Raw genomic sequence first — 15,634 nt, 5'->3', positions numbered from 1 at the left:
TGTAAGGTACGATATACTGTTGCGTAGTCATATCAGCTGCGATGGCTTTGTTTACGACGACATTAACATTTTGCTTCCGGGAATTAATTGCGCAATAACGCTGCGGTAGAGATTAGTCTGCAAGCGGAGACTCATATTAGACATTTTAACCAATAACAGCTGCTCTAGAGTGAAGTCTAGACTCCGGTGACTCTATGCTCTGTCTGTGTCAAATTGGTAGAGCAAGCCACAGCCAATCTAGTCTCACTACTTCAGACTTTGCATTATGCAGTAAGCGAATTGCGGAAACTATATGGTCTGTACCTGCAGACAAGGTAGGGAACTATCATGACGAATCCCCAATGCCAAATCTCTGACAGATCCTAGGCACTTTTTGAAACCATGGACATGATAGAATTCTGACCTCAAATTTGGAAAATCTATGAGCACTTTAAAGGAATATTCCGGGCTGAAAGTATTTATAGCTTAACAAATTGACTTTAGAAGAAATGTTACTGAGCACATGCCACTCGAAATACATGGAAAGCCCATTGACCAGGTCAAGAAATACAAGTACCTTGGTACCACAATCACGAATACACTTGACTGGACTGAAAACACAATCTCCATTCAAAAGAAGGCAAATCAAAGACTGTTTTTCATTCGCCAACTCAAAAAGCTCCATTTGGATAGGTCGATTTTGTCCCTGTTTTACAAGTCTATCATCCAGTCAGTTGTGATGTTCAATGTAATTTGCTTCTATAGCAACCTTACTAAATCGAACAAAGAGAAGCTTGAACGTCCACGGAAAATTGCCCAGAAAATAATCGGTCTGGAATTACCCCCAATTGAAACTCTCTACAACGAAAGATTACTAGCTATAGTTCAGGCCATCTTAAAAGATCCATCTCACCCTCTACATTGCTATTACAACTTCAATAGGTCCGGTGTTCGCCTCTGTGTCTCCCGTACCAACAAAGTACGTTTTAGGCAGTCTTTTGTCCCAAATTCTCACGATGTGTTTAATAGTACAGTTGTCAGATAGAATGGGGAATTGCACCTAGCTTACTGTGAAACCCGCCCCCTTTTAATACTCACTTTTAATGTACCGTCTCGCAATATCCGTTCCACCCCCCCCCCCCGTATTCGGGCTGGATATAGAATCACAAACCAATTAGTATTTGAATAATTAATCAATTTATATATCTGCAATTGTACTTTTTCTATTATATTTGAAATAACGTATACGGCATTTTGTTTTTGTGTATGTAATGCCACGGTATTTTAAGTCTATTTTCATTCTTTATATGTGCATATCTATTTGTAATTTTTGTAAACCCGATGTGAAATGAATTTCCTACACAGGACAATAAATACATTCAATTCAATTCAATTTAATTCAAATAGAATAGAATTCACTGAGCAAAATGCTGAAAATTTCATCAAAATCGGATAACAAAATAATAACAAAGTTATTGAATTTTAAAGTTTAGCAATATTTTGTGAAAACAGTTGTCATGAATATTCATTAGGTGGGCTGATGATGTCACATCCCCACTTGGTCTATTGTATTTTATTATATGAAATTAGGTTTATTCAAAATGTTCCTCCAAGAAGTAGAAAAATTGGACTGACAACTTATTTAGTGCATTAGATATTGCTGCAACTTATTTCATTATAAGGGAGACATATTATTCACACAAGTATGAAATAATGAAAAAAAAATATGATTTTATGTAATAACATAAGAAAACGGAAAATGGAGATGTGACATCATCAGCCCACATAATGAATCATCCCTTTAAGTAATCAAGAACAGGATGAGTATTTATCTCAACATGTGAGCGCGAAGTGCGGACTGACAATGTTTGAATTTCCGACCCAAAACATTCCGCATTCTAAGCACTTTCAATTATCCTGAAATGGATGTGTATCTATCTAAATAATGACGCTTTGAGCGCGAAGCGCGAGCTGAAAAAAATGATACTCTGACCTAAAATGTTGACATTCTAAGCAATATTGGTAATCATGAACAGGATGGGTATGTTCCGACCCGACGTTATAACGAAAAATTGTATACAGAATATTGACAACAATATTTTACCTCAGAATAGGTGGGGAGCTATATTGGCGATAGAAGGAAAAGAAAGCAAGAGTATGAGATGGGGCAAGGAAGAAAAAGAAAGCTAAAGCGGAAGGAATATCATGAATATCACTTAATATCACATTGATTACTGTAGTACATCTTGGGGAAGCAGTGCAAAAATACATTTAGATAAGATACAAAAACTTCAAAATAAATATGCCAGGATGCTTTTGAAAAAAGATTATAATACATCACAAATATCTCTGTTGCAGTCACTGAAGTGGCAATCAGTAGATCAGCGTATAAAATATCAGTATTGTGTTTTTGTATATAAAATAATGAACAATTTAGTTCCAAATTATTTAAAACCTTTAGTATGTAAACGGCCCGTGAAATACAGGACACGGTTTTCTTTGCGATGCCCCCTTCAGCTTCCCAAAGCTAGAACTGAATATAAAAGAAAATCTTTCGCATATTTCGGACCCAAATTATTTAATGCACTTCCTTCAAATTTACAAGCCTGTACGTGTACCTCCTTGTTAGTTTTTAAAAAATTATGCAAAGCCTTTCATACGAATTGATGAAGAGCGAAATAATATTCCATTGATTTACAATGCTATGTACTTGTATGTTTAGATTGTCACTTCCCACTCTAAATTTTTTGATGTTAATTGTTTCTGATGTTAAATAGTTTGTATTTTGTATTTTTGACGTTGAATGTTTTTTGATGATATATTTTATATTTATCTTGACATGTATTTTAAACTGCAGGGCGCCTTTGTAAAGCAGTTTTAAGAACTGAACAGGCCTACCCTGCAGTATAAAATAAATAAAACAAAATAAATAAATAAATAAATAATAATATACTGAAATCTTCTGTATGATGACAATGACCTTTCTCGACATATCATCAATAAAAGGTAATTGGAATACCTGAAAAAAAAAACCCCGGTCCGCCCTATTGTGTTTGACTTTGAATATGTGATGACGTCACAAAAAACTTTTTTGCTGTATTTCAGTATTTTTGATACCCCCGGGGGCCACTTCCATTCACGAGTGGATACCATGCGCGACCAAGAGATCTCAAAAAGCACCCTAAACACGTATTTTCCATATTCTGAAAATGCACCCTTAACTAGTAATGGCGTGTGAAACCCTACCCTAAACAAGTATTGGAAACAAAATGATACCTTTGGCAAGTATTCGCTGAATTAAACCCCTAAACAAGCCATACAGCGATAATTCAATGTTATATCACGGACTTCGGTTTACCTACATGATTGAGTTTAGTACAGCCCAACTCGTGCAAATCTAACTCTAAACACGTAGAGTTGGGGCAAAAAGCCAAAGGACATCCTTCATAAAACATTTTATTTTGTTTTATCATCTCCGAAAATTTGACCCTAAATACGTAGCTTTCCTAGCAAAATTGATACCCTTTTAAAATTATTTTTGTGTTTTTGACACCCTTTACACGTTACGTACGTAACGTGTCCTATCTTGAAAAAGACATCCTGTTTACGTTTTTTTTTGTTCGCACATGGTATCCACTCGTCAATGTAAGTGCCCCCCCCCCCTGGTTGATACCATGTTTTGGTGAGCATGATGAACATAAAGGTTGAAACATTAAATTCGGTAATACATAATTAGCTCCATTGATATGTGTCATTGGACTGACATTTAGAACCACCATAGTTAAACATAAAACAATGACTTCAATAGGGCTAATTATGAATTGAATCTCTTACAGAACGTCACCGGCAATTGCCAACATTTTGTTCAAAACAAGAAAATATATACATAAACAGATAAACAAAAACAAAATAGTATTTTTTGTCAAACAAAACAAAAACAAAAAACAAAACATAACAAAGCAACTTATATATAAAAATATACACCATAAACATAGGCATTATTCGGGTACTCATTTTAACAATGAGTAAAAAAAAAAGCTGATGTCCAAGAGAGGACAAGGAAAACAAAAGGAAAGTGGGAGAGGAAAGGGAAATAAAGAGGAAAGAAGTTCGAAAATAGAGAGGGCGGGAGAGAGGAAGAGTGAGAAGAATGGCATCACATGTAAACTTATTGTGTAAGAATATTGCGAGTGTATTAATTCAAAGTGTTTGCCGGTTGATATTTTTAGTACTCAGAATTCCCCCCTAATATTAATTATGTTTTGGACAAAAGAACAAAATAATTTAATCAATGCATCAGTTTCCAATTTCATGATGTAAATAAATTTTTCCTGGCACTCCATTTCAGAAAACCTAATATTAAGGGTACTTATCTTTTCAAAAAAATCTTTGCGCAAATCATTATATTTGTTACATTTCATTATAATGTGAAACTCATCTCCCATGAAATTCAAATTACAATCCTCACAAAATCTCAGGTTAGATAGTATGTTCTCCGATCTTATGTACCTCCCTGTTTCTATTGGTAGATAAGTGCTCAGTCGGAGCTTGGTTATATTTTTTCTCAAATTGACATTGTGTATTGAACATAAATAATTTTCTTGCCTTATATTGAGTTTGAATTGCCTAAAAGTTCTTATGGGATTTATTTCCTTCCCTACTGTCCCTGTCGTTAAATAAATCCAATTCAAACTGTTCGTCAAATGTCTTTCCAAGGATGTTTTGCATATTGTAATAAATTCTTTTTTGGGGAAATTGGTATATTTTCTGGATAGAGTATGGGGGTGTCATTTTCCGACAATATCTAATATGTTAAAAATATCCTGAATTGTCTTAAGTCAGCAATTGTTTCCGTTTTTCAATAGACTTACATTTTCTACAAAAGCTTTGTAAACCAAACTATCTTCATCCATATTACAGATTCGAATACAATATTTAAGTATATTTATTGCAATTTGGATGGCTTTTGGATATCTACCGATTTCAGCTGTCGCAGCTAAATTACTGCATTTGCGGTTTACCCCAAGAATATATTTACAAAATTGAATGTGCACCTTTTCAGATTCATGTTTAAAATATAGCCCTGTTTTCCCATCAATTAATTGTAGATTTTTTCCATAACCCTAACCCCATGGGTGTCGATTGGTATTCTTGGTTGGGGGGATGATTGACACAAATGTTCTTGTGGATGGGGATATTTCAACATTACCCCCACTAAAATCACAAGTTAGGACATTTGGGGGTGGTTGATATGCATGGTGTTCTCGGAAATTCCTTCATTGTTGTAGTGTACTATATTTTTTGAAAATTCAATTTGTGTTACAAGTAAGCCTATTCTAAACTCATACCGAGGAAAAAATGACTAAAATTGACTGGACCATGTACATAGTGATCTGTTTATTGAGCATGATGTATACACAGGGGCGTCGATCCTTTTTTCAGATGGGGGGGCAAAATTATGAATCAACGTTCCAAAGGCGCTCGATCACAAAAAAAAAACGAACAAACTCACCCACACACCCCCCCACACATATGCCTATAATATCCAACAAAAGATTATTGATTGATTGATTGATTTTTATTCTTCTTGATTTCACACAAATTTACAAAGTAGGAACAAATCAGAATATGAATAAATGAACTAAAAAAAAAGGGAACTCACTGGAAAGCATCGCTTGTTTATGTGAGTCCCTTGAAATAGATACCTGAAAACTAGAAATTAATAATGTTATTGCAAAATCAAAGTTCTTTTGAGGTTTAGAATTGAAAACGGGACATCCTATTCACCTATATAATCATGAAAAGTATGGGTTTTTGGTACATGATGCGAGCGCGAAGCGCAAGCTGAAAATTTGTATATTCCAATCTGAAAAACAGACATTTTGAGCACGATTTTAAATAAAAAACGAGTTGGTATCTTCATCTCACTTGCTGATTTCAGTGTAGCATTACAATCTTATTTTATTTTTTAGTTGCCACATGCGGAATTATTGGGGGAGGGGGCAAAACGATATGTTTGCCCCCCAATATTTTCATTGGTGGGGCGATCGCCCCCTTCCCCCCCTCCCCCACCCAGGATCGACTCCTCTGTGTATAAAACTTCTCTCTTAAATCTAACCTGACTGGCAGTATCTTTATTCTTCGTAATGCATGATGATAAAATGCAGATTCGGACCAATTAAGACTAGCACAAAATTACAACCTGTGTGGCTTCTCGTGCGCCATCGGGCTTTTTATACCGTCATTCCTTTATTTATCTTCCCACCCTTTTACCCCCGTTTATTTTTCCACCCTTTTGAATTAATGATTTATTTAGATTAATTTATTCACCACTGGTGGGATGGAACACCCTATCAACAAAAGTTGATTTTCGTTGGGGTCCCTTTATGTCATGTGTTAAAAAATATCAGATACATAAACATTTCATTCTTTTTCATCCTGAACCTCCACCCATGTGTTTAATAGTCCTGAAAAAGAAATGTTTTATTTAATAACAATATACACAAATTGCGAGGGAAACAAACTGATTGATGCCATACTACAATCATCATGATCAAACTTTTCATTTTTTCATCATCATTATTATGATATTTCTACCCTAAATTATTGGGGGATGATAATACAGACCATCCCCCCATCCCCCCCCCCGTGATCGACTCCCATGGTTTCTCCATTAATTTCAAATGAAACCTGTTCGTTCGATCTCCCTGATTTTGAGCACAACATGATCTTAGTCTTAGATACATTTACGCTTAGCATCCAGGATTTACAGTATGTGGTGAATTTATCTAAACAGTGTTGCATACCTTTAGGGGATTTCGAAACAATAACGATAACAATTATGCATAGGCGGCGGAAGCGGGGGGGGGGGGACGTGTCCCCCCTAAATTTTAGGTGGGGGGGACGGTCCCCCCTAAATTTTGTTTTGATAACCTTTTTTTTTTTTTTTTTGCTTGTCAAATTTTTTTCCTTTTTTCCTGCGTCCCCCCCTAAATTCACGTGGACCCCCTTGACACGTGTGTTGCCCCCCCCTAAAATTTAGGTTGATGACCTTTTTTTTTTTTTTTTTTTTTTTTTTTTTTTTTGCTTCTCAAAAATTTTTGGGGCGCTTGTCCTATTTTTTACATGTGTCCATCCCAAAATTTCAGGTGGACACCCCCTAAATTTACTGGCTTCCGCCGCCAATGCAATTATGTATTCATGAGGTCATAATCTCAGGCCCCCATGTACCGATTCGCACCAAATTTTTGCAGTGGATCGAGGTATTTCATCATGCTCTACCAAAATATGGTATCAAACATGCTGAAATGCAAAATTGGAAAACTTATCAGGTCACACTTTGGTATAACAGTACAGCGTATCCCCGGACCCTGTTGTTACATTTATATATTTCTTGCTGTACACATATTTTCGTTGGTTCTTGCAGTAATGATGCGTCTTATACCCTTTTCATAAACCTATCCTCCAATTAGCCGCCTAAGAGTAATGCGGATAATTCAATAAAAAATTGCGTTCATAAACTCCGAAAATAAGCCGCATTATTTTTACGAGCGCCCGTCCTGAAAAAGGCGGATAATCGCCATGACAACTGGACACGCCCCCTCCGATGCGGTTGTGTTGGAAAAGGGTGACCTTGTGACCGCACCATGGCAATTATCCGCATTATTTGGAAATGCGTTCATAAACTCAAAATCTTATCCCGATGCTGCTATTATGCGGATAATAGCAGCATCAGAGTAATGCGGATAACTCTTGTCCTCCTCCAATTTTACGACCAAATTATGCTGCTATTAGCCGCCTAATTCATTTTAATTGGGTTTATGAAAGGGGTATTATTAAAAGCACCCTTATTTGAATGATATGAATAGAGAAAAACTTAAAAGTTAAAATCTGAAAGTTTATAAAACCAGTGGTAAAAAAAATCGCACATGGGCCTAATAAAAGTATAGACCAATTTCACGGCCGGTTTATGTATTTGGCCCTCTATCGGCGACGCCATTGCTGCGGTGGGCAAGTGCGCTGACCGCTATTGGCTCTGTGTACAAATTCAATGAAAGATGACAGATAAGCTCTGATATTGTGTCATTAACTTCATCATAAATCAATAAAATAAAGCATGGACACCTGGGTAGACGATGTAAGACAATGGCCATATCTGACCGATGAAGGTATGATGATTTTTTGCACTTTGGCTACTTTTTCCCCTTAGTTTTGTCAGTAAAAGTGAGTTGATGATGACCAAGAATCGCTGTTGGTTTTCATCAGGGAGCTCACTTCTTGTTGCTAGTAAATTGTGTTAGAGTAGCGGGAGAGTGAACGAGACATAGAGTGAGAGAGAGAGAGAGGATGAGAGAGGGGAGAGGGGGGGAGAGAGTATGTGTGAGAGGAGGGGGATATTGAGAGGGGAGAGGGGAATAGTGAGAAGGGGGGGGGGGTAGTGAGAGAGAGAGGGGGGCTAGCGAGAGAGTGTGTGAGAGAGGGAGAGAGAGGGATAGTTTAATACAGAGAAGGGGATAGTGAGAGGGAGAGAGAGGGGGATAGTGTGAGAGAGAGAGAGGGAGAGAGGGACTGATATTTCCATCTAAGCATGATCAAATAAATCCCCCCTCCCTCCCCCCCCACAAAAAAACCCACCACCACCACATTTTATGCAGGCCTATAAGTATCCAAAAGGAGGTGACAAGGCAAGAGAATAAAACAGAGAGGAAGGAGAAAGGAGGAAGGGGAAGAGAGGGCCACTGGCGACGCATTCCTTCATCACGGCCTGGAAACCTATGCAGGGAGTACGGCTTCACACACAAACAGGCTTCATGAGTCCAAGGCGAGTGAATTTCACATTCACTTTGCTTCCAATTCTGAAGCTTTCTCCAATTGTTGTGGCAATTGAACACAGCACAGCTGCGACCTGAACTTCTCCGATTAATGCTCATTTTTTATCTTACAAGAAATCTGCTCCATTGGTCCAAAATTAAAAAAAATCGAACGAATGTACCAAATACCCTATTGACTTGTGTAGTATAAAAGTTGATTCGCCCACCGCAGCATGGCGACCAGTCTGCTGCCCTCTCACCTTGTGAAATTGGTCTATAGTGCGACCCTCTATGGACTATGATACGCATGACGAAGAATGTTTGTTTTCCATTTTTGGAGTGAATAGACTCTTTACTGACAATGACAGAATTGCCCTTCTGATTTTTCGGTTTATTTTCATTTGGTCCAATGCCAATTCGTCCGATTACCAACTCGTCTACTACCATTTGGTCTACCATCAGTTCGTCCACTCACCACATGGTCTAATTGCCATTTCGTCTAATAACCAGTTGGTCCAAAAGCCATTTATTCCATATACCATTTGGTCTAATATAAGTTTTAATTGGGAAAAATTAATGAAAATAAAACGAGTATTAGACCAACTGGTTATGAGACGAAATGCATAGACCAACTGGTGATTAGACGAAGTGATGATTGGACCTAATGGTTGCTAGACGAAATGTTGATTGACGGAATGGCAGTAGACCATGGGGTGAGTGGACGCGAGTTGGTAATTTACCTGATTGATTAAGTATAGTGAAAAAAAGAGGAGGGGAAGAAAACGGAGGCGAAAAGGGAAGAAATCAGAAAGGTGTGCATTTACGTCACATATAGGTTCCCCCCCCCCTTTCCGCCACCATCAAATTACCGGTAACTGAAGATTGAAGCTTTTTCCGGGTTACTCGAAAACTCTATATCACCTAAAACATTTTTAAACCTTATTTGCCAATGGTCAACTATATTAATTCAATATTATATTTCAAATAATATCGCTCAATCCCGGACATAACAGTGTTTTTTTTCAGGATTTTGTCCATTTTATTAATAAATCAGTAAATGAAAAAATTAGAGTCCTTACAATAACAATGATATAAATGACTATATTTTTGTGTGACAATCGAAAAAATGAATTAACTGCAGTAGCTGAAAACCTTTTAAGAATAAAGCATGTTAATAATTTAGTTGGGTAAATATACATGCAGGGTGACTGCACTTTCAGAGTAATTATTAGTGTATGAAATAAATTTAGCTTTCGGCTCATGCAGCCCCATACTTTAAAAAAGTCCCGTGGCTCTTTAACTCCCTTTTTTTTAAAAAAGGCCAGTGGCTCCATTTTGGCTCTTTATCAGCTTACTTGGTAGTCTGCATGAGTATAGGCTAAATGTAGGAATCATATTGAATAGAAAGTTGCAATATCAATTAACCACAAAACGTGAAACAGCGCGAATACCAAATAGTTTAAGAGCCTGACAAGAGGCAACAAAAATGATGGCTAGGTTTTGGATTATAGTACATGCAACCTCTTTTACAGTTTGCTATTATAGTGAAACATTCTGATAATATCACAAAATAATTATTATCATGTATTTATTTGTTTATTTATTTATATTCATCATTTTTTTATAGATAGAGACTTAAATGCAAAAGAGCTAATCAAGGCTAATCCAGTGGCGTAGATTCCGGGGGGGGGGGGGGCTGGGGGGGGGGGATCGGTAAATTGCCAATTCGTCTACTGCCATCCCGTCCACTCACCACATGGTCTACATTCATTTCGTCTAATGCCATTTCGTCCATCAACATTTCGTCTACCACCCATTTCGTCCAATCACCATTTCGTCTAATAGCCATTTAGTCTAATAGCCAGTTAGTCTATAGCCAATTCGTCTACAACCATTTCGTCTACCAACCATTTTGTCTAAATCCATTTGGTCTAATGCCAAATCGTCCATTAACCAGTTAGTCCACCGTTCATTTGGTCCAATAGCCATGTCGGCTAATTTCATTTGGTCCAATATCCACATCGTCTACTTATCAACTCGTCCAATTGCCATTTCGTCTAATAGTCATTTCGTCCATCAACCATTAGGTCCAATAATCAGTTCGTCTACCAACCAAATCGTCTACTAACCATTTCGTCCAATTCCCAAATCGTCCAATAGCCATTTAGTCTAATAGCCATTCGGTCCAATAGCCATTTCGTCTAATACAAATAATTTGCGTTATCCGAGGAGGGGAGCGAAATGACTTTAATACCTTGAAATTATTGATGATATTAGTTTTTAAAAAACCCTAAAAACTATGATGAAAACTACTATCGCAAGGGTCGATTCAGTGGGTACAGCCATTCAGGCACCCCCACCCCCCCTAAAACGCACACACACACACACACACATATGAAAGGGGGAACTAAGATGGGGAAAATGGAAAAGGGTCGGTTTAATTTAATTTGTCGCTCAATTTTTATTTAAAAAAAGAAAGAATATTGTATTCCGATATCAAAATACGATAAACAGATGAAAGACAATGTAGCCTTTTAAAGAAATATTATTGATCAATATACCCCCCACCCCCCAAAAAAAGAGCTCTTCCCGATCTGTCCTTTCTTCTTTCCCTGTACTATCCTCTCCCTTTTTGTTCGTTTCCCGTCGCTAGAAGCCCGCCTGCGCCTAAAATAAATGTAGGCCTAGTAGTATTGACAATAACGATGAGTATAATGTTTGTGATATACTCATGCTGTAGCAATTGATGGATATAATAATAAGAATGATAATCATCATAATGATACTAATAAATAATAATAAAATTCACAATAATACTACTACTAATAATAATTATGATGATCATATCACTAATAATAACAAAAATGATAATAAGGATAATCATAATAGAAATAATATACATAATTAAAATAATTACTACTACGTAGGCGCGGATCCAGGAGTTTACAGGAAGGGGGGGGGGGGTATTGAAATCACTAGAGTAGATTTTTGGTCGCGAGTATATAGGCCTGCCGGGTATAATTATAACACATCCCTTTTGCGGATCTAGCTTTTGCTAATGGGGGCAGGGGGGGGGGGCTGTTGCTCGAAAAATGTTCATTCATTTATATATTGCCCTGTCTGCGGATCGAAGAGGGTTTTTTCCGTGTTTTTTTTTTTTTTTTTGCTTGCGCGAGCTGATCTTTTTTTTTATGAACATTTTATTTCATGTAGGCCCACTATTATTTTACACATAAAATCGTAAGTCTTGACACTGTTTGAAATCCTGAACATTTCTCTAGATTAATAACTAATGCGAGGATTGCAAGCGCGCAGCGCGAGCAGAGAATTTTCCATATACTGACATGAAACAGGGGCGTTTTAAGGACTGCTTTTAGGAATTCTTGAAGATACATATTTTACTTGTGTAAATGCAACATCACAGTGCGAGCTGAAATTTTCCTATATTCAGACCTCAAAACGGGGCACTTTAATCACTTTTTAAATTTGTACATAATACACATATAAATAAACAATGCGAGCGCGGGTCGAAATTTGTGATATTCTGACATGAAAAATGACGTTTTAAGGACTGTTTGTAAGCATTCATAAAGTGGATACATAGGCATTTCGAGGAGGGCAAAGCGTCCGCCCCTCCTTATTGACGGCCCCCAAAAAAAGAAAAGGGTGGGGGAGAAAAAAAGAGAAAAAGGGAAGGAGGGAAAAGAAAACTGGGAATGAGACGAGAAAAAGCTGAAGGAAGGAATTAGACATTGACAATCCACGTCACTATATATCCAGTTTAGAAATGAATATACAAACATGTGCACGGTGAGTTAAAAAAATTGATATTTCAGGACACTTTGAACACTCCCTGTAATACAGGATACATAATTATCTTAAAATGAACAATTACTGCAATTATTGCCGAAAATGTTGGTTAATTGACATAAAGAAGTAACAGATTAAGGATTGTTTGAAGGAATTTAAGAAGAGATGGATGTATCATAAATAAAAATGTGAGCGCGCAGCAAGAGCTGAAGCTGTTTCCCTATTTTCAGATCACAAAAATGGAAGATTTTAATCATTTTTCTTTTGTTATTATGTACAGGATACATATCTCAATCAATTATTAATGCGAACGCGAAGCATGAGATGTTTCCCTTTCCTTTTTTCCTTTTCTTTCTCCCTCTTCCCTCTTCCTTTTTTCCTTCTCTCTTTCTTCCCCATTTTTTTCTCTTTCTCTTCTTCTTTCCCTCTTTTTTTTCTCTCCCTTTTCTTTTCCTCTCTTTCCTTCCCCTTTTTGGCGCCCCCTTTCGCCATCGCCAGTATACCATTCAGTTTTTCCTCGCCCGTATCGTGTATGTATAACCTCGATAAGACACACATTGCTTCCCCCTTTGGGTGGAAAACACTTCCATAATGCAAAGTAATCAATGACGAACAACACTAGTCAACGGTGATAAAATAAATCAAGAAGTTGAAGAGAATTGGTAATTAATTAGGCCCATAATCGCGAATAGAGTCGACTCGGGTCGTAGAGGGCGCTAGTGCAGCATAGTAGACCAGTATGCATATTAGACGAAATGAATATTAGACGAAATGGTGAATAGCCAAAATGGCAATTGGACATATTGGCTATTAGACCAAATGGCAATTAGACCAAATGATTGTTAGCCGAAATGAGTTTAGACCAAGTGATAGTAGACCAAATGCAGTTAGACCAAATGGAACATGGACGAAATGAAAGTAGACCAAGTGGTTATTAGACCATTTGCCTTTAGACCATTTGGCTATTAGACCAAATGGGAATAGACGTAATGATAGTGGACAAAGTGGCTATTGGACCAATTGGCAAAAAAATACCATTAGACCAAATGGCTATTAGACCAAATGATAATAGACGAAATGGCTATTAGACGAAATGGCTATTAGACGAAATGGTGATTGGACGAAATGGTAATTGGACCATGTGGATAGTGGACCAACTGATGGTAGACGAAATGATATTAGACCATGTGGGTAGTGGACAAAATGGCAGTGGACGAAATGGCAATAAACCGGGGGATAACACATAAAATTGCCCAGAAAATTAAATTTTCAGAAAAAATACATTAAAGTAAAAAAAATCGCTTGCGCTTCGCGCTCGCACTTTTCATATGGCTTATGAAATTATTTCAGGTTTATATTGTTTTCTAAGAATAAAAGTAAGAAGTGACTAATCGGGGAAAATATAGGTGAAGATAATTTCGGGCTCCGTCCCTATTGGCGAAAGTCGGATCCGCACTTGTGACACACACACCGGAAAAATGGCCGTAGCCCCCCCCCCCCCCTGAAAAAGCAAGGAACCCCAGTGCCCTCCAGGGAAAAAAATCATAGCCGCTACGCCACTGGGCGAATCACACTCCACTCAGAGTGAGAATTAGGAATCAGTCAGTTTGGAGTGTGATTTCCTTCTTTTGAGAGTGTATTACACCTCCTGGCTGGAATCAACTGTGCATATTTTTATAGACATTTCACTCCAGAAGGAGCTGCATCAGATGTCGACACGACGAGATCCGAGATCTTGCATCTGATAATCTCTTCTAAAAGATGTAGATGTGACGAGATCCAAGATCTTGTCATCTAGCTCTCGATCACACGGGATGTAGACATGACGAGATCTAAGATCATCTTCCCCTTTTCCCTGATTTATGTAGACCGGGATGTAGACATGACGAGATACTAGTAATCATCGTGTCCATAGAAAATATGGCATTTTGCTATCGCATAATCGTCGCCTGACTCACCTCACTTAAGATGGCGCTCTTCATGATACCTACACGCAAGACACACGTGTTGAATAGCGATAAACAAAAAAATAGTGTTTACCAGTCGACAGGGAATATAATCTGAGATTTCAGATCTGACCGGATTATTTTGGAAAATAAATTAATCAACATATATGGAAACACCCCAACATGCCATGGCGAGATATCATTCATAAACTGAAACAATAAAATATTCGTATTCAAAACGAATATGCCATTTTTTAAGTTTCGCAAGGAGTGTTTTTAGGAATTCACGAAGAGCAGACAATCATGACATATATAGACCTATCTCACCAATCAACCAGTGCGAAAGTAAGCACGGAGTGGAAATGCCGGGTGGAAATGTTTAGGGTTATTTAGACCTTATAGCAAGGGGAGCATCTCTAACTACATAAAACAATACTAATCCGAAGTGCGAGGATATACGTAGCGCATACTGACTTGAAAAAAAGAAACAGACAATGAACAAAGGTGGCCCTAAGCAAATAAAGTTATTAAAATATTATTATAAAATATTATAATAAAAACTCAATATAAAATAATGTATTTCCCCCACTGCGTTTCTTTTTCTTTGTATTCCTCTTTTTTTCTCTTTCCACATTTTTTTTGGGGGGCCCGTACGTGCTCTACGTCCATGCCCCCCCCCCCCCGTAGTTACGCCACTAGTTCGAAATTCAATTGACTTGGTGTGATTAAAAAAAATAAACTTTTGAACGCCCTAAATGGGAAAAGTTTTAGGGAATTGAAATAATTTCTCTTCCCGCGCAAAACGCGGAAGCTAAAAAAAAATGAGAACAGAAAATAGTTCCTTGCGTCGTATAAAATGCCTATCTTGGTCACATATGATAGCAAAAAAAAGATGGGTATGCAGAGGGAAAATATTATCCCTTCCCGCGAATAGCGTTGAAGATAAGATTCATTTCATAATCTCATTTTTCTTAGATTATTAAACTCGATTTACGAAGAAATAAGAGCTAAAAATAGGAAAGGGATGATGCACGGAGATGAATAATCCATTTCCCATTCACGCGAAGCACGGAAATCTATATGTAATTT

This window comes from Lytechinus variegatus, chromosome 12 (genome assembly GCF_018143015.1).
Source record: "Lytechinus variegatus isolate NC3 chromosome 12, Lvar_3.0, whole genome shotgun sequence".
NCBI classification, from domain to species: domain Eukaryota; kingdom Metazoa; phylum Echinodermata; class Echinoidea; order Temnopleuroida; family Toxopneustidae; genus Lytechinus; species Lytechinus variegatus.
The sequence above is the reverse complement of the archived record's forward strand: the minus strand, read 5'-3'. Positions refer to the sequence as shown.